This window comes from Lampris incognitus, chromosome 3 (genome assembly GCF_029633865.1).
Source record: "Lampris incognitus isolate fLamInc1 chromosome 3, fLamInc1.hap2, whole genome shotgun sequence".
NCBI classification, from domain to species: Eukaryota; Metazoa; Chordata; class Actinopteri; order Lampriformes; family Lampridae; genus Lampris; species Lampris incognitus.
Window position 1 is genome coordinate 64,466,689 of NC_079213.1, and position 26,829 is coordinate 64,493,517.

Below are 26,829 nucleotides of genomic sequence, written 5' to 3' on the forward strand. Positions count from 1 at the left end.
GCCTGATCTCCATGCAGGGAGTTGCACAGCCGAGGAGCCTGAACAGACCCGGGCCCCTTTAGTCACAGTGGAGATTGTGGGACCGTTGGCAGGGTCCTGCTGGAGGCTCTGAAGCGGCCATCAGGCTCGTAGGGAGTTAGCAGATCACAGACATAGACAGGAACCAGACTATTCACGGCTTTAACAACAGCAGTAAAATCTTAAAATCAATTCTGAAACTCACAGGTAACCAGTGCAGGGTGGTGAGGATTGGTGTAATGTGGCTGCTTCTCTGCAGTCTTTGGATGTTTCACCTGCTGACGCCTGACTAAAGTGCATTGCAATAGTCAAGTGTGCAAGAGATAAAAGCATGGATGGCCTTCTCCGAGTCTGCAGAGGAAGGGAATGACCCGACCTTGGTTAGCCGTCTCAGTTGGCCACAGCAGGCCTGTACCCCTTTAGTCACCTGAGCATCAAATGACAATTCTGAGACAAAAAATAACACCATATTTATCCTGGTTCGGTGCCGTGCAAACTTATCTAATGACTCTTGCTCCTCAGTTGAGCATAGCATGCTCAAATGAGGAGGAAGTGCTATGTCAATGACGCATCGCCTGCTGATGTGACATAAGCCAGGCTATGGAAATATAAATAGTGCTTTAACATGTACCAACAGACAGCAGCAGTTGTTAATTAGCTCAAGAGAATATTGAGGGGCAGGTCCAACTCTTATCAGTCCAATCAGAGGTCCAAAACCGACTCCGACTCCTCCATTTCTTCTTAATACACCTCCCATCCATTTCACCCTTCTTTTTTTTTTGCCTCTCTCACCATCGTTTACTCCTCTCCTGTTTCCTCTACCCTAAACCCCATAGGCTACCTTCCTCTTCCCCTCTGTTTTTCCTGGATCCTATTGTTCTTCTCTCCCCTCAGAGCCTCGGAAGTCTATATTTAGCACATGGTTCTGTGTGAAGGGATCAGTGATTGTGATGCATTCCCAGGAAGCCCTCCGTCTCGTAGGGTTTTGTAAGGCGTACTCCAGCATAATCTTGTTTAGCGGTTCATGTCCTCTGGTAGAAGATTTCTGAAGACACGCACATCCCAACCAGATACTGGACACAGTCCAAGACACCTCCCCCCACCCACCTCCAAAAAAAAAGACACAAAAAGTCCAAACTGATATACTCTGAGACACCAAGTAGAGGCTGCTGATGGATTAACGTGTCACCAAACTGACAATCATGTCTCAATGTTAAATTCATTCGATTCGAGAGACACTGAATCATCACTGATCCAATCTTGTTTTTCTGATGTAATTACCTGAGAGAAAATATATGCTGTGTAAATGTTTACATGTCTCTTATTCTAGTCTCGTTTCCTCATTCTTTCTCATACATGCCTACATGTACACAGACAACATCTATCTATCTATTGATCTATATCTATACATAGATATAGATCTATATCTATGGATCTACCTACCTATATATCTATCTATGGATCTATCTATGGATCTATCTACATCTATCTATGGATCTATATCTATACATACACTACCGTTCAAAAGTTTGGGATCACCCAAACAATTTTGTGTTTTCCATGAAAAGTCACACTTATTCACCACCATATGTTGTGAAATGAATAGAAAATAGAGTCAAGACATTGACAAGGTTAGAAATAATGATTTGCATTTGAAATAAGATTTTTTTTACATCAAACTTTGCTTTCGTCAAAGAATCCTCCATTTGCAGCAATTACAGCATTGCGGACCTTTGGCATTCTAGCTGTTAATTTGTTGAGGTAATCTGGAGAAATTGCACCCCACGCTTCCAAAAGCAGCTCCCACAAGTTGGATTGGTTGGATGGGCACTTCTTGCGTACCATACGGTCAAGCTGCTACCACAACAGCTCAATGGGGTTCAGATCTGGTGACTGCGCTGGCCACTCCATTACCGATAGAATACCAGCTGCCTGCTTCTGCTCTAAATAGTTCTTGCACAATTTGGAGGTGTGTTTAGGGTCATTGTCCTGTTGTAGGATGAAATTGGCTCCAATCAAGCGCTGTCCACTGGGTATGGCATGGCGTTGCAAAATGGAGTGATAGCCTTCCTTATTCAGAATCCCTTTTACCCTGTACAAATCTCCCACCTTACCAGCACCAAAGCAACCCCAGACCATCACATTACCTCCACCATGCTTAACAGATGGCGTCAGGCATTCTTCCAGCATCTTTTCATTTGTTCTGCGTCTCACAAACGTTCTTCTTTGTGATCCAAACACCTCAAACTTGGATTCATCCGTCCACAACACTTTTTTCCAGTCTTCCTCTGTCCAATGTCTGTGTTCTTTTGCCCATCTTAATCTTTTTCTTTTATTGGTCAGTCTCAGATATGGCTTTTTCTTTGCCACTCTGCCCTGAAGCCCAGAATCCCGCAGCCTCCTCTTCACTGTAGATGTTGACACTGGTGTTTTGCGGGTACTATTTAATGAAGATGCCAGTTGGGGACCTGTGAGGCGTCTGTTTCTCAAACTAGAGACTCTAATGTACTTATCTTCTTGCTCAGTTGTGCAACGCGGCCTCCCACTTCGTTTTCTACTCTGGTTAGAGCCTGTTTGTGCTGTCCTCTGAAGGGAGTAGTACACACCGGTGTAGGAAATCTTCAATTTCTTAGCAATGTCTCGCATGGAATAGCCTTCATTTCTAAGAACAAGAATAGACTGTCGAGTTTCAGATGAAAGTTCTCTTTTTCTGGCCATTTTGAGCGTTTAATTGACCCCACAAATGTGATGCTCCAGAAACTCAATCTGCTCAAAGGAAGGTCAGTTTTGTAGCTTCTGTAACGAGCTAAACTGTTTTCAGATGTGTGAACATGATTGCACAAGGGTTTTCTAATCATCAATTAGCCTTCTGAGCCAATGAGCAAACACATTGTACCATTAGAACACTGGAGTGATAGTTGCTTGAAATGGGCCTCTATACACCTATGTAGATATTGCACCAAAAACCAGACATTTGCAGCTAGAATAGTCATTTACCACATTAGCAATGTATAGAGTGTATTTCTTTAAAGTTAAGACTAGTTTAAAGTTATCTTCATTGAAAAGTACAGTGCTTTTCCTTCAAAAATATGGACATTTCAATGTGATCCCAAACTTTTGAACGGTAGTGTAGATATAGATAGATATCTATCGATGGATCTATCTAGCCATCTATGTATGTATCCATCTATGGCTCTATCTATCTATCTATCTATCTATCTATCTATCTATCTATCTATCTATCTATCTATCTATCTATCTATCTATCTATCTATCTATCTATGGATCTGTCTACATCTATCTATCTATATATGGATCTATCTATCTATCTATCTATCTATCTATCTATCTATCTATCTATCTATCTATCTATCTATCTATCTATCTAGCCATCTATGCATCTATCTATGCATCTATCTATCTATCTATGGATCTGTCTACATCTATCTATCTATCTATCTATCTATCTATCTATCTATCTATCTATCTATCTATCTATCTATCTATCTATCTATCTATCTATCTATATCTATCTATGGATCGATCTAGCTATCTATGCATATATTTATATATCTATGGATCTATTGATCTATCTATCTATATCTATCTATGGATCTATCTATCTATGCATCTATCTATCTGTATCTATGGATCTATTGATCTATCTATCTATATCTATCTATGGATCTATCTATCTGTCTTGTAAATGTTTCCTGCGCAGGCCTGCTCTTTGTTATTCACTGTTCTACTTCCACATCCATGGTCCAATGACACACCTGGGAACCGCCCAGTACAGCCTCAGTGTCCTGCTGCTGGCTGTTGAGCAGGTACACCGGAGTAGTTTGGGGGGTGAAATACCTTTGCTTAGGGTCACCTGGAGGGTAGCTGTTAAGGTAGATGCCCGTCTGAATGCATCTCTTTCCACAAAAGACCTGCATGTCAAGAGATTAAAACTGTCAAGTGAAGTCCAGTTTTAGTTTTGCATGCAATCATTGTTCATTCCTCACACAAACTCCTGGTACCTTGATGTAAAAAAAAAAATCAAACTTAAAGTCTATATGGTTGTTTCTTTCCAAGTTAATAGCAAAACATTTAGAAACCGCGGTGCTCGTTTTTAAGCCAGGATTTTCAGAAATCAAAAGTTACGGCGGGGGGCGGGGGGAGACGATGTTTTTCTTGATTCCCGAAACAAAAAAAAAAGATATTTGAACATTTTGGAGACACGGGGTATTCTCGAGGATGCCCTGACATGCTATCACGCTGCTTTGATTTGCTCAGGCTTTCTTACTGTCAAACACCAGTGAGCAACAACAACAGCTAAGGGGTGGCAACATAGTAAGCCCAGATAACAAGCATGGCGCACACACACACACACACGTGTGTGTGTGTGTGCGTTGGGGGGATAATTTTGTATTGCCATGGCAACAGGGGACTATCTGCTTCTGTCTTTTAAACTCGTTTTAAACTGTCTTTGAAGATATGTGATGAGCAGGGTTTCATGGCAACACAGCAGACTGCTTCGGTGACTTTACCCATCACACTTCCAGAGAGCGGGAGCGGGACGGAACGGGACGGTGGAAAGAGCGGGAGACACCATGCTCATCGAGGACTTCGACAAGCGAGAGAGAGAGGGAGAGAGAGAGAGAGAGAGAGAGCGGGTTGTTGATAATAGGGTCGTTACGGCGTTGCGGTGTAGCTGCTACCGGCCATTAGGTACGAGGCTGTGATGTTGACCTGTGTTGACTCTCAGGTGCTTCACGCAGCGCACACACAACACAACGAGGCTACATTACTAGGTACAGCTAGCCCAGACCAAAACAACAAGCAGGGAGCTAAGCATCTCTCTCTCTCTCTCTCTCGCTCTCTCTCTCTTCACTCCATACATAATACATATTAGCCATACACATGTCATGCATATAGAGATGCATGTATGTGTGTGTATGGATGAATATATGTGCCTTTGTAAATATGTATGGAGGTCAACTTGTGTTTCATTGTACAGGTAGTGGCAACAAATGTGCTTGTGAAGGACAATAAAGTATCCATCTATCTATCTATCTGTCTATCTATCCTGTCATTTTGTGTCTTTAGTAATTTTGCTTATATGTACCTCTCTCCTTGGCTCACCTCTTCCATTTCATTCTCATTGTCAAAGTATGGATTTTCTCTTGACGCTGGCCTCCTCTGTCTGCATAAAACTGTCTGTTAGAACAGAAATGAGTCAGCCGCCTCATTTGCACTCCGCCACGTCTTCTTATTCCTGAGAATACTCTGTCTTTCATATGAAAACACTATTCCCTGTAGATTTAATAGCTATAAACTATCTATTTATCTATCCATATACACTCACTGGCCACTTTATTAGGTACACCTTGCTAGTACGGGGTTGGACCCCCTTTTGCCTTCAGAACTGCCTTAATCCTTTGTGGCATAGATTCAACAAGGTACTGGAAACATTCCTCAAAGAGTTTGGTCCATATTGACATGATAGCATCACGAAGTTGCTGCAGATTTGTCGGCTGCACATCCATGATGCGAATCTCCCGGTCCACCACATCCCAAAGGTGCTCTATTGGATTGAGATCTGGTGACTGTGGAGGCCATTTGAGTACAGTGAACTCATTGTCATGTTCAAGAAACCAGTCTGAGATGATTCGAGCATTATGACATGGCGCGTTATCCTGCTGGAAGTAGCCATCAGAAGATGGGAACACTGTGGTCATAAAGGGATGGACATGGTCAGCAACAGTACTCAGGTAGGCTGTGGCGTTGACACGATGCTCAATTGGTACTAAGGGGCCCAAAGTGTGCCAAGAAAATATCCCCCAATCCATTACACCACCACCACCAGCCTGAACCGTTGATACAAGGCAGGATGGATCCATGCTTTCATGTTGTTGACGCCAAATTCTGACCCTACCATCCGAATGTCGCAGCAGAAATCGAGACTCATAAGACCAGGCAACGTTTTTCCAATCTTCTATTGTCCAATTGTGGTGAGTTTGTGCGAATTGTAGCCTCAGATTCCTGTTCTTAGCTGACAGGAGTGGCACCCGGTGTGGTCTTCTGCTGCTGTAGCCCATCTGCCTCAAGGTTCGACGTGTTGTGCGTTCAGAGATGCTCTTCTGCATACCTCAGTTGTAATGAGTGGTTATTTGAGTTACTGTTGCCTTTCTGTCAGCTCGAACCAGTCTGGCCATTCTCCTCTGACCTCTGGCATCAACAAGGCATTTTCGCCCACAGAACTGCCGCTCACTGGATATTTTCTCTTTTTCGTACCATTCTCTGTAAACCCTAGAGATGGTTGTGCGTGAAAATCCCAGTAGATCAGCAGTTTCTGAAATACTCAGACCAGCCCATCTGGCACCAACAACCATGCCACGTTCAAAGTCACTTAAATCACCTTTCTCCCCCATTCTGATGCTCGGTTTGAACTGCAGCAGATCGTCTTGACCATGTCTACATGCCTAAATGCATTGAGTAGCTGCCATGTGATTGGCTGATTAGAAATTTGAGTTAACGAGCAGTTGGACAGGTGTGCCTAATAAAGTGGCCGGTGAGTGTATCTATCTGTCTGTCTATCTCTAGATGTGTTTCATAGGATAAATGAGTAGTAGTGGTAGCTGGATATTTTGCTGGAAGACAGCTCGTGGAAAATCCAGATTAAAAAGTGATGGACTAGGGTTCCACAGATTAGCTTGATGTGTGTTGGGTTAAAACCCTCTCCGTAGCCTTTTTTTGCATGTCATCTCTTCTCTCTCTCTCTCTCCCCCTCCCTCCCTCCCTCCCTCCCTCTCATTTCTTCTGTTCCATTCCCCCAATCCATCTCAGCTGTATGCTGTCTGGCGAGAAACAAATAATTCGCTTCCCCCCAATAATTTTACAGTCTAATAGAAAATTATCAATCCGATTTCTGTCTCAAAGCGTGAAAACGGGCTGTGCTCCGACAATATCAACCATATTCTAGGCACCTGAGAGATGGACTGCCTCACGAGGTCAAAAATTAACCGGCGTCTCCGTCGGATTTCCGAAGGCCCTGATGTGATAGTCATGTGACAAGGCCTGGTGTGTTTGACCGACAGCAGGAAATAAACTAGGTTCTGTAACGTCTCTCGGTCTGCCTCCATTGCAGGGCTGTTGCATCGTGTTCGAGTGAATTTAAGTGCTGAGCTCAGTGATTTTCTTTTGGTCGGGGTTAAGAGGGCTACATGCAAGGTGCAATCTATTATAGATCAACTGATTAGCTCCTTCAAATTTTCATCCACCAGCTCCTTCCGTTCAGCTTTTTTTTTATTCCTCCTCCTTGTTTGGCGAGTCTTTCTGCAGGTTTTGGCAGATTTCCGTGTCTCAAATCCGATCCGATGAATTTTGACCGTAGCGCTCGACCTCAGTCTGCTGCACTCTTTGTCTTTCTTTCACCCACTTAATTCTGTCTTGTCTATTGCTCGCTCTCCTCTCTCTCTCTCCCTGTCATCCACTCTGCCTTTTTTCTTTTTCTCTTCCACAGAACAAAGTCTCTTCACATGCCCTCAGTGAGTCTTGACGCTATGCAGCACAGTCCCTCTATAGTCCCCAGCCTTGTGAATATTTCACACCGAGAGCTGCCTGAGCAGACGCCTGTTTTTTTTTTCCCTAAAGGAAAGTATGTCTCCTCGTTTAACCCCCACCAGCCAATCTCCATACTAACCAGCCAAGCTCAGCCCAGCACATGACCGGAGCCACATATTGCCCCACCGTGACCAGTGTGTCGCCCATTTCTTCTCTAGCACAATACAAATAGATGCTGTGCCTCTACCCTCAACTGAACAGCCGTGGTGACGCACCAAAACACCCCGAAAATCAGCAGCGCTAGAATCCTAACGGCGGTGGAGATCGATCCAGACCATGCAGCCAACATTGCCGACTTGAAAAAAACAAAAGAGGGACACGTTGTGTCATAAGCTTGTAGCTGGAAGTAGGCCTGGTATGGAGATGGCACATTTTTAGTGGAGTAGCTAACGTTACATATGATTTACACCATATCCCGACTGGAGGCTTGACATCGCCATTGTAAAAAAAAGATGGGTTTTGCCATCAGCTGAACGGAGCTCTTCCGAGTCGTGCATTTGTTTTTAGCATGCTTTTAGAAAAGTAAGCAGGCAAACGGGAAGCTTTCAGCTCAAAACGTTATTTGAGCATGTTAATGGCGATAGAGCACATTACTCGCAACTCTGTTGATGGTGTTTCTGTGAAATCCTACCTCGGATGAAACCACATGGACGATACCAAGTGATAGAATATGAGAGAGAGGCTAAGAGCGGATAGTGGTGGGGGTGCAGACAATATAGGAAATGAAAGCCACTTTATTTGACACTATTCTTACAATGAATTGTATTTGTTCTCTGCATTTAACCCATCCTATTGTATAGGAGCAGTGGGCTGCTGCGACACCCGGGGACCGACTCCAGTTTTTCTTTCCGTCACCTTGCTCAGGGGCACAGACAGGAGTATGAACCCTAACACGCATGTCTTTTTGATGGTGGGAGGAAACCGGAGCAACCGGAGGAAACCCACGCAGACATGGGGAGAACATGCAAACTCCACACAGAAAGGACCTGGGATGGCCTGGGGTTCAAACCCGGGACCTTCTTGCTGTGAGGCAACAGTGCTACCTACTGGGCCACCCTGCTGCATACATTGTGACAATTTTCTCACCAATAATGAGCATAACGATGTTAATGTAATGCAAAAGTTGTATCATCTTACAACGGCATGTATTTTTAGATGCACTCGTTCGCAAACATTTTTGGCAGGGTTGCAACCTCCATCTGACTTGACTTGACTGGACTCCCCCACAAATGCCACACAGATGGTACAGCTAACCACGAGGCTAAAATGTCAGTGTGTGAGAGAGACAGATGCCAGGTTCACAAGGTGATTTGCATCTTAAAAAGAAAGGGAAATGTTGAACTACATACAGCTCTGCCAGTCGCTAGACTTGGTTAGCCACGGTTAGGCTTTGGCTGCATTCTTTTTTAAAAAGAAAACCCACGTTACAGGAAATTTCACGTTTATAATTTTCTGTAATACACGATCATGCAATATACCTTTTAACGTGGGCGGCACGGCGGCACAGTGGTTAGCCTCACAGCAACAGAGTCCTGGGTTTGAGCCCTGGGGTAGTCCAATGTTGGGGATCACTGCGGGTCGTCCTCTGTGTGGAGTTTGCAAGTTCTCCCCCTGTCTGTGTGGGTTTCCTCCGGGTGCTCCGGTTTCCTCCCACAGTCCAAAGACACGTAGGTCAGGTGAATCAGCCATACTAAATTGTCCCTAGGTGTGAATATGTGTGTGTGTGGGCCCTGTGACGGTCTGGCGACCCGTCCAGGGTGTCTCCCCACCTGTTGCCCAATGACTGCTGGGATAGGCTCCAGCCTCCCCGCGCCCCTTAGAGCAGGATAAGCAGTTTGGGTAATGGATGGATGGATGGATGGACGTGAGGGAGTCTCTCCCAGCATCACTCCAGTATCTGCCAGAAAGTACTGTCTGCTTGTTAAATCTCAAGTCTTTGGGACAGACGTCTTCCTATAGTGACAAATTAAACCAGACAAGACCGACTGAACCAGAAATGGAAGGTCAAAGTCAACTCTCGGTACTGAACACAACACTTACAAGTTTCCTCTCAATACTATATTACAGCGGACTGTGGTTTCAGTGGTGTGAATGCCGTAACCCAGTTTTCCCCCGAATTTTTAACAAGAAAATAAATGGGGGGGGGGGGGGAAATATTGTGATGCCCCCATGAGAATACTCATATTATACAGACAGAGAATTATGGCTTTATTCTGCTTTTCTACCTCGGTCTAATTAAGACTCAAGGGCATTCTGATCTCGAAGGGAGACTACGGGTCAAGGGTCATACAGACAGTCCGGCTTTCCATGATAATCATCTTACTTTTCTACTCATTATGTTAGTAAGTAGTGGTCTCATGCGAGACCTTTTCCCTCCAGAAACCCACTTTTCATCTTTTGAATTTTTGTACTACTAAATGGGTTTGTATAGCGACATAATAATACTCACTAATATAGCAGAGGCTGAACTTCTAATATTGTATTCAGACAATGTAATCGATTCGGATCGCAAATCTTGTCAACTCTTGGAAAACCTTTGGCATCGTCATACTTCCAATTGATTTTGACGTCGTTTTCCGGACAGTTCCTTGCTTAACATGGGTATGACGCTAAACTGCAACCGCAGGCTGTAGAGGGGCGGCACCTTACCTCAGCAAGGGCCCTTTGGCTAAGGACGACGTCCCTACTGGTATATCTGGTCCTCCTGCAGGCCTGTATGGTACTTCCCATGGTGCCCGGTCCAGCCAGCACACTGGGGTAGGAGAAGGGAACTCTGAATTCAAATCCCCGGGCACAGTCTACTCAGCTGTCAGTACCCGGGAAGGGTAAACCAAGGGTAAACCATTCCCCGGGCGCTGCACAGCGGCTGCCCACCCCTCCTAGCTACACAGCCAGGAGGGGTTAAACGCAGAGAGTTAATTTCATTGTATGCATGTACAAATGACAAATGAAGTGTATTCTATTCTGTTCTATTAGCCATTTGAATCTTGCAGCAACTTAACACAGAAATGTTTGGTGACTGAGTTAAGGTGTCAACAGTTTGAAGAAATGTCGGTTCAGGCAAGGGAACGGATTATTTTTTTGTTCCTCTTAGACGCATTTGCTCTCTCTCTCTCTCTCTCTCTCTCTCTCTCTCTCTCTCTCTCTCTCTCTCTCTCTCTCTCTCTCTCTCTCTCTCACTCACTCACTCACACACACACACACGTACATACACACAGATCCACACACATATATACACACACACACACAGACCCACACACATATACACACACACAGACCCACACACATATACACACACACACAGACAGACCCACACAGATACACACACGTGCATACACACAGATCCACACATACATACATACATACACACACGTACATACACACAGACCCACACACATATACACACACACACACACACACACACGTACATACACACAGACCCACAGACACACACGATCAAGGCATTGACGCCCTTGCGTCTCCCTTTAGCGAAGCAGAATGTTACTGAACTGATTGTGTAGCTGAGATTAATACGGCCTCATTGTGAATACACACATTAACCACCAGAGAAATAATCAGCTGTCACCGGAAACATGACAGAAATATATGTGGATTTGTGCAGGATTTATGACAGTCATTTGGCAAGAGGTTTACAGCTTTGGGAGCCGGGGGGGGGGGGACGCGTGGTTGATGAAAAATGCTCTGCCAGTCTATCTGCCTGGGGTGGAATCTCAAACCCCGGCATCTGACTGTAAGAATAAGATATTATACGAAGTGTGAAATATTGAAGATTGTCTATCCTTCCCACCCCTCTCTCTCTCTCTCTCTCTCTCTCTGTCTCTTTCTCTTCTTTTTCTTATGTCTCGCCACCTCTCCATCTCCGTCTCCCCACCCCCACCTCCACCCCTGCCCCCGACTCCCAGTTTCATTTTCTGTCACTAGACGGTACCGAGTGTGACTTCTTACTGCACTGGCCACGGTTTGCACAGAGAAGCGAGGGAGATGCGAAGAAGGAAACACAGAGGGACTAAATCTAGGTGATGGAGAGGGAGAATTTTTTTTTTGTTCTCCTGGAGAATTGAAGTTACAGAAGACTTTTTTTTTTGGGCTGATTCGTATTGATGAATTGGGAGGGGAGACAGATTGGCAAAAGGATTTTTGAGTCTTGAGTGTTTGTGTTTGTGTGTTCGTATCGTCCCCTCTCCACACGTGCATGTTGCACCTGCCGCCAAACTTGCGTCTGTCAAACGGTTGGCTCCTTCCTTACGCTTCTTCCTGGTGGCTGAAAGTGGAGAGAGACTCTCATCCCCAAATAGAGCTTCACTGTGGCAAAGTGTCACGGTGATGAGGGAGGTGGTTCAACTCATTTTCCTGATGGAAAGACACTTGTTAAGGAGATAGCTTCTGAAATACTCTGTCTGTCGTGCTCCCAGATCCGTGGCTGGCACACGGGTTTGGAAATCACCCTTAGAGGAGTTTATGCCCGCAGGAGAGACAAGATCAGTTATATAAAGCAAGTGCTGTACGTTTGAAAGCTTGCCGTTAAAACCTGGTTGGCTTTATGATCGCTGCAGCTGGGTTCAGCCAGCCAAACATCACCGCAGTCCCGGGCCACCGTCAGCACCAAGGACAGCGCCTTCCCGGCTGATGGCAAAAACAGTCATTCATTTTAGAGCGCCTAAAAAGAGTGCACCCATACTAATCCGGAGGAATGTAAAAACGCCACTGAATGCTGACAACGGGTAAGAAGGTTTTCCGTCCACGCCAGCATTTTCAGAAAAGTTCACCGTTTGTGCCGAAATGCCGAAACAATGGACAAACGTTGCTGTCTATTCCACTGGGCATGCGCTCTCATCTTGAGCTGGCAGCTTTGCTCTGACTGCATGACAGACATACAGCAGTCATGCAAAAGTCATACAGCAGTCATAAAACTCATACAGTAGTCATACAACAGTCATACAACAGTCATACAGCAGTCATGCACCAGTCATACAACAGTCATAAAACAGTCATACAACAGTCATACAGCAGTCATAAAACAGTCATGCAGCAGTCATACAACAGTCATACAGCAGCACTTCTGGAAAGCTGTTTTCACCACTGACACGGGAATATAAGACGGACACTTTCAAATGTATCCACTTTGAATAATATTGTAGCAAATTCGGGGAGGCAGCTGGGAAACGCCACAGCTGGGACACGAACCCGGGTCTCCCGCACCACAGGCGACTACGTTAGTCAACTGGTTAACGTAGTCGCCTGTGGTGCGGGAGACCCGGGTTCGTGTCCCGGCTCTGGCGGTTCCCGGCTGCCCCCCTAATTCGCGACAATATTTTCAATAAGCGGCTTGCGTTTGTCAAAAACGCTGGTTTAGTGCGGCCAAAACCGAGAGAAAAACATGCACTTTCAAATGTATCCACGTTAGCGCTGGCATACTCATACTCTGACACACTGGGGATGTGACAAGTAAACAACACAAAAATGCACAATACTCACCTGCGCACGTCTCTCATCAAAACTATTCATACTGGCAGCGATGTGAATCTGCGACGGAAATTCAACTTTCTGCTGCAGATTCGCGAGACTTGAGGGGGACTCAACCCAGTGGGTTCAGGTAGGGCGGTATGGTGCATGGGGGGGGGGGTCTCCGCCTCTTCCCTTTGGGATCGCGGTGGGACCTCCACCCATTGTTGTCCGGCTCTGGGTTTGCAAGGAAGGTTTGCCTTGCTACCAACTCTGCTGCAGTAAAGCGCATAAGCTACTCACCATCCTGGTAGACCAGTTCAGGGTTCCTAAATTAGTTTTCCACAAGGGCCCAATTACATCATGCATGCCAAGCCAAGGGCCAAAACGTCCGGGTTTTCCCCCCCATTGCGCCAGTAATAGTTGTTTTATGTGCAGATGTTGTTGTTGCTGCTATTACGATTATTATTATTTTAATATTATTATTATTATTATTAGTAGTAGTAGTAGTAGTAGTAGTGGTGGTGGCGACAGTAATAATTTAGGCCTGGGATTCTCAAAGCCTGCAGGGTCACACAAGAAACGATGGCTCACATGTGTACATGGAGGAGAACATTATGAGTATGAGGACTGCAATAGCTCTCGTGTTTTTGAATCGAGTTTAGGGAACGAAGATGATCCAAAAGTCACTCACCCCAATGTCCTCGTGTTGTGTTTTGAGCCAATCAGATGTTCCCACCTCGGGGGGGGGGGGGACATGGCTTGCACGTAGACTAGTGTGTGTGTGTGTGTGTGTGTGTGCGTGTGTGTATGTGTAGGTTTGCAGCATGTTTTGAAATTAGAACTAGGTTGGTGTGTTGGTTGCTGACAGTAAACTTGTATTAAACAAGCAGCATAATTTACATTATAGATTGAGTTCTCCAACAGCAGCTTTTACCCCCGCCCCCCGGTTAGATTTGTTCAGACGTGAACTGTGTTTTCATTTAGCCTTGATCCAGATGCTATTAGGCTAAGATACTGTAGCGAATTCGGGGGGCAGCCCGGGAACTGCCACAATCGGGGCGCGAATCCGCCCCCTTCCTTCGGTAAGGGCGTCCTCGGCCGGACTGCGAACTTGTGTATTCCACACCGCGGGTGACAACGTTAACCAGTCGACTAAAGGGTCCGACCTGTAGCCAAGGGCTACCGAGCCTATACATCCATGAGCGTTACAGTACATTAGGCTACGTCTCGCAATCAGTGTAGGTATTATGCTGGGCAAACAGCCCAAAAATGAAATAGTACAACACTGTTCACTTTGCTGTAGCCTAAGCTAAACTTGGAGGTTTCCGGGTCGGGTTCAGCTGGTTAATGAAAAACTATTTTAGCGAGTCAGGCGGGGCGGATTGGCTCTCAATCGGTCGGATGGGTGCGAGTATTAAAAAACCCTGACCCACGAGGGTGTCCGGGTGGCGTGGTGGTATATTCCGCTGCCTACCAGCACGGGGATCACCAGTTCGAATCCCCATGTTACCTCCAGCTTGGTCGGGCTTCCCTACCGGCTTCCCACCCGCAGACACACAATTGGCTGTGTCTGCGGGTGGGAAGCCGGATGTGGGTATGTGGCCTTGTCCGTGCACTAGTGTCTCCTCTGGTCGGTCCGGGCACCTGTTCAGGGAGGAGGGGGAACTGGGGGGGAATCGTGTGATCCTCCCATGTGCTACGTCCCCCTGGTGAAACTCCTCACGATCAGGTGAAAAGAAGCGGCTGACGACTTCATATGTATCGGAGGAGGCATGTGGTAGTCTGCAGCCCTCCCCGGATCGGCAGACGGGGTGGAGCAGCGACCGGGACGGCTCAGAAGAGTGGGGTGATTGGCCAGGTACATTCATTTGTTCATTCATTCATGCATTCATTATCCAAACAGCTTATCCTTACTCAGGGTCGCGGGGAATATTACTCTCTTATCTCTTACTATCTATTAAAATATTACTATCTCTTACTATAGCTTACTATCTATTAGACTATTACCATCTCTTACTATCTATTAGAATATTACTATCTCTTACCAATCTATTAGAATATTACTATCTCTTACTATCTTTTACTATCTATTAGAATATTACTATATCTTATTATCTCTTACTATCTATTAGAATATTACTATCTCTTATTATCTCTTACTATCTATTAGAATATTACTATCTCTTACGATCTCTTACTAATTTATTAGAATATTACTATATCTTACTATTAGAATATTACCATCTCTTACTATTAGAATATTACTATCTCTTAATATTAGAATATTGCTATCTCTTATTATCTCTTACTATCTATTAGAATATTACCATCTCTTATTATCTCTTACTATCTATTAAAATGTTACCATCTCTTATTATCTATTAGAATATTACCATCTCTTACTATCTATTAGAAGATTACCATCTCTTACTATCTATTAGAATATTACCATCTCTTACTATCTATTAGAATATTACTATCTCTTACTATCTATTAGAATGTTACTATCTCTTATTATCTATTAGAATGTTACTATCTCTTACTATCTATTAGAATATTACTATCTCTTACTATCTATTAGAATATTACCATCTCTTACTATCTATAAGAATGTTACTATCTCTTATTATATATTAGAATATTACTATCTCTTACTATCTATTAGAATATTACCATCTCTTACTATCTGATGGCATACCAGGCCGGGTCCTCCAGGGATGTGCTGACCAGCTGGCTGAGGTCTTCACAACTCTATTTAACCTCTCATTGTCCCAATCCATAGTCCCGGTATGCTTTAAGACCACCTCCATCATTCCTGTCCCCAAGAAATCAACATCCAGAGGTCTGAATGACTACCGACCCATAGCATTCACCCCTCTTGCCATGAAGTGCTTTGAGAGACTGGTTCTGGCTCACATCAAAAACATTATCCCCCCCACATTCGACCCACATCAGTTCGCCTACCGCCCCAAAAGGTCTACTGAGGATGCCATTGCCACTGCCCTGCACTTTGCTCTGATCCACCTTGAACTTAACACATACATCCGGATGCTGTTTATAGATTATAGCTCTGCCTTCAACACCATCATCCCTGCCAAACTAACCACCGAACTCCTCTCCCTTGGCCTCAACCCCTCCCTCTGTAACTGGACCCTGGACTTCCTGACCAACAGACCTCAGTCTGTTAGGTTAGGTGACCACACCTCCTCCACCCTGACCCTAAATACAGGTGCCCGTCAAGGCTGTGTTCTGAGTCCTCTCCTTTTCTCCCTCTTTACCTACAACTGCCTGCCAACTCACCCTTCAAATGTTATAGTTAAGTTAGCAGATGACACCACAGTCATTGGCCGTATCACCAACAATGACGAGACGGCCTACAGGGACGAGATTCAGCACCTCACTACATGGTGTACTACTAACATTCTTGTCCTCAATGTGCAGAAGACGAAGGAGCTGATTGTGGACTTCAGGAGGTCTAGAAGCTGCAGCCACTCCCCCATACACATCAATGGGGTGGAAGTGGAGCGTGTTTCCAGCTTTAAATTCCTTGGAGTCCACATCAGAACTTTCCTGGACATTAAACACCCACTCCCTTGCGAAAAAGGCCCAACAATGCCTGCATTTCCTGAGGAGGCTGAGGAGCGCCCGTCTATCCCCCAAAATTCTCACCAAATTCTACCACTGCACCATAGAGAGCATCCTGACCATCTGCATCTCAGTGTGGTACGGCAACTGCACCTTAGTAGACCAGAAAGCTCTGAAGCGGATCGTCAAGGCGGCCCAGCACATCACCAGTACCCAGCTCCCAGCCATAAAAGACATTTATCACAAATACTGCCTTCGAAGGAGTCTCAGCATCAGCAGAGATCCCACCCACCCCAACCATGGACTGTTCTCCCCCCTGTGCTCTGGGAGGCATTACAAGAGCCTCAGAGCCTGCACTACCAGGCTCAAAAACAGCTTCTTTCCCCAAGCTGTTGCCCACCTGAACCTGGCTACCCACTGAATGTCTGTAGATATTTTCAAATATTTTTTACTCCAGCTCTTTTTTAACTTATTTTTAGCTTTTGGTCTCCATGTGTGTATATCTTATACTGTGTTTGCTGTGTTTGTCTGTGTCTGTCTCACACTGTTTGGTGAATCCACAACCCTCATTTAATTTTTAACATGTGCCTGCACATTGTTTTTAATGACAATAAATTGAATTGAATTACTATCTCTTACTATTAGAATATAACTATCTCTTACTATTAGAATATTACTATCTTTTATTATTAGAATATTACTATGTCTTATTATCTCTTACTATCTATTAGAATATTACTATCTTTTATTATTAGAATATTACTATCTCTTACTATTAGAATATTGCTATCTTATTATCCCTTACTATCTATTAGAATATCTCTGAGTGCTTAGAGGGCCCTGACTGTTCCCCTGATTCTCTCTCTCTCTCTCTCTCTCTCTCTCTCTCTCTCTCTCTCTCTCTCTCTCTCTCTCTCTCTCTCTCTCTCTCTCTCTCTCTCTCTCTCTCTCACACACACACACACACACACACACAACACAGACAGAATAAAAAATACCCCTGGACCCAAACTGAGATGAGAGCCACAAACGGAGGATAATGACATCTATTGGGAGTCAGGCCTCCATACAGCACATTTCACGCATGCACACACACACACAGACACACAGACACACACACACACACACACACACACACACACACACACACACACACACACACACACACACACACACACACACACACCAAACTTGGTAAATATAATTTCCCCTGTGAAGATTAGGCATATGTAGTGAATTCAGGGGCCAGCGAATCAACATCAGCTCAAAAATCCTTGAGCGGTATAGCCTTGCATGTACACACACATGAGGTTACCATAGACCCATCACTGCAATGGACAAACAGGCAGAAATATAGACAGCTGATGTGATACCATAGAACAGGGATTATTCGGAGGAACAATGCAACGAAGGCTTTGCTGACTGTGCCAACCATCTGAATCTCGAGCTCTGTCCACAAGGGTCCGTGGCAACATATTCAAAACGTTACTGCAGCCATTTTAGGTGCAGCAGAACGAGATCACCTTAACAGGCCAATTAGTGTCCATGATTTCCTGTTGCTTAATTCTTTGGGCTCTGCCTTCATTACATCACCACGGCTTCTTTTCCACTGGTGCCTGCAAGACACCATGCAAAGTAATCCTGACTGCAGCACACAGATAAGGGCTCGCCGCACAATATTCCAAAGGCCTATCCGCTGATACGGCGGCGTGTGGCAGCTGGATGTACAGGTACGGTGGCAGCGCCACACCCTGCACTTATCCTGCATCAGGATTTCCCAGATAATTACACTGTAGAGGGGGGCGGGGGAGGGGGACCCCCCCCCCGTGCAGCAACCGTCACGCCAAGGTCGAGGAGACAGATCAGACACAGATCAGAATGGCGGTTGTGGTGGTTGAGATATATGTTTGTAATCAAGCCCTGGTTTCTAAAGACCTGCTGATTGGCCATGGTGTTTTTGTATGTGGTGTGTGTTGCTTCATTTGTTTTATTTTCGTTCACGCACATGCGTACTTGAACCTCCACCTTACTGCTATTCACTTGAAGAGAGGTAGGTAAAGTCTTCAGGACATTTCAACACTGCACTGGAGAAATGTACAGTTCAGCCAGGGCAGAAGGATAGAATTGTGGTGAGATTAAGGTTGGGGTCTTAGTTCTGGGTATGTTATGGCGAGGGTTCGAGGCTGACTGTAGTCAGCGGATGAGCTGTGTTGAAATAAACTGGAGAGATAAAAGAAAAAGCAGCTTGCAGACCATTAAACTGACACCAAGAGGAGAAATGATCAAAAGAAAGAGAAAGAATGAAAGACGCGCGGGTAGCGTAGCGGTCTATTCCGTTGTCTGCCAACACGGGGATCGCCGGTTCGAATCCCCGTGTTACCTCCGGCTTGGTCAGGTGTCCCTTCAGACACAGTTGGCCGTGTCTGCGGGTGGGAAGCCAGATGTGGGTATGTTTCCTGGTCACTGCACTAGCGCCCCCTCTGGTCGGTCAGGGTGCCTGTTCAGGGGGGGAGGGGGAACTGGGGGGGAATAGTGTGATCCTCATACATGCTACATCCCCCTGGTGAAACTCCTCACTGCCAGGTGAAAAGAAGCCGCTGGTGACTCCACATGTATCGGAGGAGGCATGTGGTAGTCTGCAACCCTCCTTGGATCGGCAGAGGGGGTGGAGCAGCGACCGGGATGGCTCGGAAGAGTGGGGGTGATTGGCCAGGTACAATTGGTGGGGAAAATGTGGTAAAATCCACAAAAAAAAAAAGATTTATTTTATACATTTTTATGAATAAAGTCGTAAATTACAATTTAATCTGAGAGGGCTTTACAATCAAACAATTAAATTCTGTGCAATGGACAACACCTCTATCTTTAGATCCTACCTCTATCTTCAGACCCTACCTCTACCTACCTCTATCTTGAGACCCTACCTCTACCTATCTCTATCTTCAGACCTTACCTCTACTTACCTCTATCTTTAGACCCTACTTCTTCCTATTGCTATCTTTAGACCCTACCTCTACCTCCCTATATCTTTAGACCCTACCTCTACCTACCGCTATCTTTAGACCCTACTTCTCTCTACCTCTGCCTTTAGACCCTACCTCTACCTCCCTATATCTTTAGACCCTACCTCTACCTACCTCTGCCTTTAGACCCTACCTCTACTTACCTCTATCTTTAGACCCTACCTCTACCTGCCTCTATCTTTAGACCCTACCTCTTCCTACTGCTATCTTCAGACCCTACCTCTATCTCCTTATATCTTTAGACTCTACCTCTGCCTACCTCTATCTTTAGACCCTACCTCTACCTACCTCTATCTTTAGACCCTACCTCTACCCACCTCTGCCTTTAGACCCTACCTCTACTTACCTCTATCTTTAGACCCTACCTCTACCTACCTCTATCTTTAGACCCTACCTCTTCCTACTGCTATCTTCAGACCCTACCTCTATCTCCTTATATCTTTAGACCCTACCTCTACCTACCTCTATCTTTAGACCCTACCTCTACCTAGCTCCATCTTTAGACCCTACCGCTTCCTACTGCTATCTTCAGACCCTACATCTACCTCCCTATATCTTTTGACCCTACCTCTATCTACCTCTGTCCTCTACCGACCTCTCTCTTTAAACCCTATCTCTACCTTTAGACCCTACCTCTACCTACCTCTATCTTTAGACCCTTTATTCAAATGAGGAGAAACTCCACAAGAAAACTTTATCAGGAAAACAAATGAGAGAAACTTCAGGAAGTGCAACAGAGGAGGGGTCCCTCACCCAGGGTGGATAGACATGCAAGAGTACACAAGCACAGGCAGTGACAGATTGACAATAACCACAATGAAGGAAGGAAAAGGAAATAATAAACCAGATCCCCAAAAAACCAATCAACCAGAAAATGAACCAACACATTGCACATAATTCTCAGTCTATCTTCTTTGTCCTGATAGCTCCCTGCAGTTCTGGGTTGTTTTATTTTTTTTGCCCACAGGAAGTCTATCGGTTATGTTTTTACTGTTCCAACCAGCATGTGCCCATCATCACCACGTCCCAGACGGTGTTGTGAGTCAGCAAGGAGATTGGAACGGGGTGTTAAAATGACTAAATGCTAAATGCCAACTCGGTAATGAGAAAACTGTTTGAGGTTGTCAGAGGCTGTCTGGACCAAATGCTCTGTTCAAATTGAAACAGATATCGCCCGTGTCCCAGAAAAAAAGAAAAGAAAAGGAAAAAGCCAAAAAAAAAAAAAAAAAAAACAACAATGTTTCCAAAAGGTCAACTTTCCATGAGGTAAGAAAACATTTGCCCAATAACATCCATGCATCTATTTTTGACATTTTGCAAAATATTTTAATGTGTCTGAACAGTTTGTGAGTCTGTGAGCTGAGTACTTTTCATAGGGATGGTAGCTATGTTGTTGTGCAAGTAGGTGGGACATGGTTTGTGCATTGCTTTGGAGGCACATAGTCAGTAGTGGCTCATCTGGGCATCGAGAGACAAAATTGTCTATTGCGCTCCCCCTATATTGCAGCATGTCAGTGTGCGTCTGAGCAGAGATAAATGTTGGATCTCTCGTTCACTCCGCACTCAGCTGTGTAACTTTGTTGAACTGCTGTTGACAAATACTGAAAAGAGCAATTTCTGCAGTGAAGTAGACACTCGGTATTGGGCTGGTTGTTAAAACTGGACCAAATGCTCTAATGTGGCTTTGCATCCTTACCTGGACTATTAGGCATGCATAAAGACGTCCTTGTTAAACTCTGTTGCTGATGAATTTGAGACAACAGCTGCTCCACAAATATTCAAATCATGAACACGTTTTCTTTTTCCTTTTTGGATTTCCCTCCCCCTCCCTTTTTCTCCGCAGTTGCACTTGGCCAATCACCCCACTCATTCGAGCCGTCCCAGTCGCTGCTCCACCCCCCTCTGCCGATCCGGAGAGGGCTGCAGACTACCACATGCTTCCTGCGATACATGTGGAGTCGCCAGCCGCTTCTTTTCACCTGACAGTGAGGAGTTTCACCAGGGGGACATAGCGTGTGGGAGGATCACGCTATTCCCCCCAGTTCCCCCTCCCCTGCCCGGACAGGCGCCTTGACCGACCAGAGGAGGCGCTAGTGCAGCGACCAGGGCACATACCCATACCCAACTTCCCACCCGCAGACACAGCCAACTGTCTCTGTAGGGACACCGAACCAAGCCGGAGGCCACACGGGGATTCGAACCGGTGATCCCCGTGCTGGTAAATCGTGAACACTTTTGTAGCTCCTCGTTTTCATGGTTTCAGTTGGGAAAGACTTTGCCAGGAAAAATTATGGTTTTTAAATAAAAGGTTTGTTTTTTTTGCATCTTCAGTGTTGTAATAAATGGGGAGATGAATGCCAGGTAGCAGCAACTTTAAAGGAGAAGCAAAGCTGTTGCTAACAGCAAGCAGTTGTGGATGAGTCCGTCGAACGTGCTGGTGACTGGGTTTCATTTGGGGAATTCACTGCGATGACCACACATCACCATAGTGGTCACCACACATCAACATAGTGGTCAGACTAGACCTGACAGGCTTGTTAACTTCACCAAGCAGGCTGGACTGGACTCAACACCAGCAACTCAAAGAACACAGGTGACACATGTAAACACCACCCGCACAGCACCCATCAGAGTGAGGGGGGAGCTATTACAGTTTGTGGATGACTTCACCTACCAAGGCAGTGTCATCAGTAAGGACAGTGGAGTCCAAAAAGACATTAAAGCAAGGCTGGGGAAGGCCCCGGGTGCCTTCTCCCAACTTCGCTCCATATGGCGGTCCAAGCAGTAAAGCTTTAAAGCGAAGCTGTGCCTATCAAGAGCAATGTCAAATCTGTTCTGCTGTATGGTTGAGAAAGTGGGGAACACAGATACGAGGAGGGTGGAAGTTTTCCACAATGGATGCCTCCAATGTATATGCAACACCTTTTGACTTAATGTCTTGATGTATGCTCAATAATCCAGGTAAGAAAATCTCAGAAAGTTGAATCAGTTCATCTGGACACAACGTTTAGTGGGAGAAATGTTTCATCTCTCAGCTAAAGCCTCATTTATGCTCAACGTTAAACACGTATATGTATACGGACGGAGCCTTCTGTCCGTACTCCGCGTTCATTTCGTCCGTATTTCTGCACGTTTTGTGGGAGCTTGCGGATCCATACAAACGGAGCAGTTCCACCGAAATTCCACAGGAAATCGTGGGGGCAGTGTTGCGCAGCGTAGTTAATAGCTCACGCGTGATCAGCCAGCAATGCACAACAAAGACGACGAAGAAATGGTGGAACTTTTTGAGGAAAGGCTGTGCGAGTGGCTGTGCAACTGGAGCATCACAAAGGAAATCACACACAGATGTCTGAGATGGCTGGACCACGTGCTAAGGATGGAACAGGACCGAATCCCCGGAATCGCCTCGCGATCGACTCTACCTAGGAAAAGAAAACCTGGAAGGCCCAAAACCACCGGGCACCACACGGTGGCCAAGATGGACCTGACGTGGGGAAGAGGCACAACATGCTGCCAAGGACTGAGTGCGGTGGTGAAAGCTCATCTTAACCTTATGTCCCATCGGGGGGGGGGGGGGTAAGTAAGTAAAGTACTATAGGGGTCATAAAGTTAACAAAAATTATGATCTCCAGGATTGTAACTTCAGTGAAGTAGAAACCTTCTCATTTATGTTTCTTTTGGACAGGGTTACAGTTAAGGTGCATTCAGACACAAAGCAACTCGCTTGATTCATTTCCAACAGGCGCGAGCGACGTGGGAGACGGCGCTCCCATTGGCGATATGGGCAAGCGGCAATCTGTGAAAAGTTGAGAAATGTTGAATTTCTGGTTATACAAGCAAAATATTGCCCGGCGGGGCATCCGGGTGGCGTGGCAGTCTATTCCGTTGCCTGCCAACATGGGGCTCGCCGGTTCGAATCCCCGTGTTACCTCCGGCTTGGTTGGGCGTTCCTAAAGACACAATTGGCCGTGTCTGTGGGTGGGAAGCCGGATGTGGGTATGTGTCCTGGTCGCTGCACTAGCGCCTCCTCTGGTCGGTCGGGGTGCCTGTTGGGGGGGGGGACTGGTGGGAATAGCGTGATCCTCCCATGCGCTACGTCCCGCTGGCGAAACTCCTCACTGTCAGGTGAAAGAAACGGCTGGCGACTCCACATGTGTCGGAGGAGGCATGTGGTAGTCTGCAGCCCTCCCCGCATCGGCAGAGGGGGTGGAGCAGCGACCGGGATGGCTTGGAAAAGTGGAGTAATTGGCCAAATACAACTGGGGAGGAAAAAAAATACTGCCTGGCAATAGCCAATCAGATTCAAGCGTTTCATTTCTTATGTACTACACTGAAACTGAGTCCAAGTTTGGTTCCTAGTTCCTGCTAAAACAAAAATGAAGGAGAAGCTCATCATTGCAGCCTTCAGATTCCTGGTTTTAAGGAATATTCATCTATTCTTCTCTTCATTTGGAATACCAAGAAAGAGGCGACGGGAACAATAAGTGCATGGACATATTCAGCCCAGTATCGGAATACACCCGCCGGTCCGACGTGTCAGTGTCACGGTTTGCCTCTGCTCAGGCGTGACACGTACACATGTGTATGAAGGTGCAGTACCAGCAGGGGGCGATGATTAACTCAATGCCAGCAACTCCCCACGGAGGAAAAGAAGCAGACAGCATTTTCCAAAAATCCCTCCACTAACCCTAACCCAACCCTAACCTGCCTTCACCTCTTAATCATCGCCCCCTGCTGGCACTGCACCTCCATACACGCGTGTACTTTTCACGCCTGAGCAAAGGCAAACTGTGACACTGACATGTTGGACCGGCGGGTGTATTACACGCTTTGGCGTGATACCGGGTAGGCGTATTACATATGAATTTACAAATTACATATTTACACACTTGCTAAAATGTATGCACAGCGGAGCTACTCAAGAGGAAGCAAAAAAAAAATCCACGGGTATGAACCCACAAGCTGTTAGTACCAGTGATTCAGCCATATGTCGCCTTGTGTCTGAACACAGCTTCACGTTCACTGTTAATGGCTCCACCACACTTGGATAACATACATCTCTGTAATCACAGGCCAGCCAGGATCAGATGAGCGGTTTGGGCGTCACGGTCTTGCCCATGGGCACTTTGACAACTGATTATGATGCAACTTGAATTTTGCTCGTCTTATTGTGCTCCGTTGTTTTGCAAATTTAATTCTGTTTTGTCCATCTCTACTCTAAAACCACATTTCATTGGTTTCCATAGCATTGCCTATCCTCTCATCTTCTTCTGTTCTGTCTGATAACGCTCCCTAATAAAAAGACAAAGGGAGACAGAGCAGAGGTACGGCTCATCACGATACCCTGGCAAACAGACGCCTCCTTGTATGCTCGCTGATAACATTGTCTAAGCTCTTATTTGGCTTTAGAAGCAGAAGCGTCTCAGTTTATCGTCGAACCTTTCTCCGTTGCCCAGCATCAAACCCCCACCCCCAGGGGCTCGAGATTCTTAATCCGAGTCCGGGGGACCGGCTTTGATTTGGCTGACAGTGGGAAGTCAGTGTTCAACAGGTTTGCTGATGTTCTCACTGAGGTATCGTCTCCAGCAGAGCGTCAGGTGATGTTTGTTGATCTTGTTCCGCTCCATCATATCGACCATGGAGCAAACAGGACTCACATGGAGTGGACAGGATTCACATGGAGTGGACAGGACTCACATGGAGCGGACAGGACTCTCACGGAGCAGACAGGACTCACATGGAGCAGACAGGACTCTCATGGAGCAGACAGGACTCTCATGGAGCAGACAGGACTCACATGGAGCAGACAGGACTCTCATGGAGCAGACAGGACTCACATGGAGCAGACAAGACTCACATGGAGCAGACAGGACTCTCATGGAGCAGACAGGACTCACATGGAGCAGACAGGACTCACATGGAGCGGACAGGACTCACATGGAGCAGACAGGACTCACATGGAGCAGACAGGACTCTCATGGAGCAGACAGGACTCACATGGAGTGGACAGGACTCACATGGAGCAGCTTCCCTAGCAGCTCCATATTCAGCATCCTTCTCCCAATATACTCAGCATCTCTCCTCCACACATGTCCAAACCATCTCAGTCTTCCCTCTCTTGCTTTGTTTCCAAACCGTCCAACCTGAGCGGTCCCTGTAATATAATCGTTCCTAATCCTGTCCTTCTTCATCACTCCCAGTGAAAATCTTAGCATCTTCAACTCTGCCACCTCCAGCTCCACCTCCTGTCTTTTCATCAGTGCCATTGTCTCCAAACCATACAACATAGCTGATCTCACAACCATCTTGTAAACATTCCCTTTAACTCTTGCTGGAGACCTTCTGTCACAAATCACTCCTGACACACTTCTCCACCCACTCCACCCCGCCTGCACTCTCTTCTTCACCTCTCTCCTGCACTCCCCGTTACTTTGGACAGTTGACCCCAAGTATTTAAACTCATATGCCTTCGTCACCTCTACTACTTGCATCCTCTCCATTCCACTGTCCTCCCTCTCATTCACGCATATGTACTCCATCTTGCTCCTACTGGCTTTCATTCCTCTTCTCTCCAGTGCATACCTCCACCTCTCCAGGCTGTCCTCAACCTGCACCCTACTCTCGCTACAGATCACAATGTCATCTGCAAACATCATGGTCCACGGAGACTCCTGCCCGATCTTGTCCGTCAACCTGTCCATCACCATTGCAAACAAGAAAGGACTCAGAGTCGATCCTTGATGTAATCCCACCTCCACCTTGGACCCATCTGTCATTCCAACCGCACACCTCACCATTGTCACACTTCCCTCATACATATCCTGCACCACTCCTACATACTTCTCTGCAACTCCCGACTTCCTCATACAATACCACACCTCCTCTCTTGGCACCCTGTCATATGCTTACTCTAAATCCAGAAAGACACAATGTGACTCCTTCTGGCCTTCTCTATACTTCTCCATCAACATTCTAGACGCAAACATCACATCTGTGGTGCTCTTTCATGGCAGGAAACCATACTGCCGCTCGCTGATCGCCACCTCTCCTCTTAACCTAGCTTCTATTACTCTGTCCCACGTCTTCATGCTGTGGCTGATCAGCTTTGTACCTCTGTGGTTGCTGCAGT